This window comes from Nuphar pumila, chromosome 13 (genome assembly GCF_984573655.1).
Source record: "Nuphar pumila chromosome 13, dmNupPumi1.hap1.1, whole genome shotgun sequence".
NCBI classification, from domain to species: Eukaryota; Viridiplantae; Streptophyta; class Magnoliopsida; order Nymphaeales; family Nymphaeaceae; genus Nuphar; species Nuphar pumila.
Window position 1 is genome coordinate 60,453,099 of NC_143261.1, and position 1,982 is coordinate 60,455,080.

The window sequence follows — 1,982 nt, forward strand, 5'->3', positions numbered from 1 at the left end:
GTAACAGAGTTTATTGCTTTGCTAGTGTTGACGTTGGTTTTCAAAAATGCTGTTTAACATCTATAAGACTTTAACAACACTTCTCAATTATTAATTGTGATATTTTTAATGACATTTATCTCATACTTCAAATGAGGTTTGCATATAATGTATATTATATATAATATATATTATATATAAAATATACATTATATTCTATGTTGTATATATAGTATTCTATGTTATATAACTTATATTAGTATTATTATATACGGGCTGAGCCAGGCTGCAGGCAGGGCACGGGCTGCCCAGCCCGGCCCAATCTACTAGCATTTAGTCGGATTGCTTTTTAAAATCGGATCCAACTCCGAATCTGATTTCGTGAAGGCCTTTGTTTGGAATTTTACAAGAAAACAGAGGCTATATGTGGAATGTCAGAAATGTGAGGCCCATGCCTGGAATAAGGGGTAAAATGTTGGCCTTAAATGGGATTTTCTCAAATAAATACGAAGGAGAGAGAGAGAGTACTCCAACATAAATACGACGACCAATTGAAAAAAACGTCGTTCCCTTGTTTCCTGAGAGAGAGAGAGAGATGCAGATCTTTGTGAAGACCCTGACGGGGAAGACGATCACTTTGGAGGTCGAGGGTAGCGATACCATCGAAAACGTCAAGGCCAAGATTCAGGTGCTTTGGAGGCACAGGAGATCACGCCTCCCTCTCTTTTTTTTCTCTCTCTTCGTGCCCTTTCTTCCTTTTTTTTTCTTCTTTTCATTTTGTTGGGCGCTTTTGGTTTGTTGGTATTGCTTTTCCGAGGGATTTGTGTCAGGAGCAGGAGGAGAAACCGGTGCTCTGAGTATGAAATTTGGTTTTTCTTTTTCTTCTTTCTCATTTCGGACTACCGTTTTGCTGATTGGTAGTGACATACCCATCTATTGATTCTCTCTCTCTCTCTTGATGGAAGGGCTCATGTTTTTGGCTCTTAATTTTCGTTTTATTTTTTGTGGTCTTGCTTTTAGAACAGAAAAAGGGTTCACAAATCCATCTTTTAGCTCCCCTTTGAAGGAATGTGTTGGGTTTTTGGATTACAAACTTTGCATGGATTAAGAAGTTGAGGTTTGGGCCTTTGTGTGGTTCGGCTGGTTTTCTGAGTTTCATCTTTTCGGTCTGATTTCTGAGACGGAGATTTGGTTTATGACGAACTAATGAGTTCCTTTCTGTTGTTCTTTTTGTTTTTTAATGGATTCTTTTGGTCCTATTCCCTCTTTTCAATGTTCCTTCCATTGTTTTCTTCTATTGGTTTTGTGGGTGATAGTCTAAATAGAGAATATGGGTGTTATGTTTTCTTCTGGATAAAGAAGGCATTCCCCCTGATCAGCAGAGGCTAATATTTGCAGGGAAGCAGTTGGAAGATGGGAGGACTCTTTCAGATTACAACATCCAGAAGGAGTCCACCCTTCACTTGGTTTTGAGGCTTAGGGGTGGAACGATGATCAAGGTGAAGACACTTACCGGGAAAGAAATAGAGATCGATATCGAGCCAACCGATACCATCGACAGGATCAAGGAGCGTGTGGAAGAGAAGGAAGGCATCCCGCCTGTACAACAGAGGTGTGGTCTCTGTGTTTTTCACTGATTGCCGATGGGTTTATCCGATCACTTAGTTTAGAAAGAATTGTGTTTTCTTGGTTGAGCATTTGCGTGTAAGTTTTTGTTTCTAGTGTCCCTCTGATTTATCGTCTTGTTATTTGGTTTCACATTGTTTAGCTGTTCTGGAATTTGAATTTCTCTTGTCAACCTTTAATTGGTTTGCTTGGTTATTTATATCTTAAATTTCTTCATTTGGTTTTCTATTCAGCTAATTTTCCTAACTGATGTTTCACTTTTTTTCTCCATCATCGGCATTACCGTTACTGTTATATGTTTCCTGCTTCTTCGATTGTCAAGCTGGGTAACTATCCCTAGTTGGGTTCAAACGTTGCACACCTTGGCTACTATAATG

The 1,982-nt window shown here is 39.0% G+C and overlaps 1 long non-coding RNA gene across 1 annotated transcript; it reads left to right on the forward strand.

Annotated features, from left to right (window-relative positions):
* The first annotated feature begins 550 nt into the window (after positions 1-550).
* On the forward strand, positions 551-1,737 carry LOC149818503 (uncharacterized). The gene is made up of 2 exons (XR_016427316.1): positions 551-667; positions 1,378-1,737. It is a non-coding gene; the product is annotated as an uncharacterized LOC149818503 (long non-coding RNA).
* Positions 1,738-1,982: the final 245 nt, after the last annotated feature.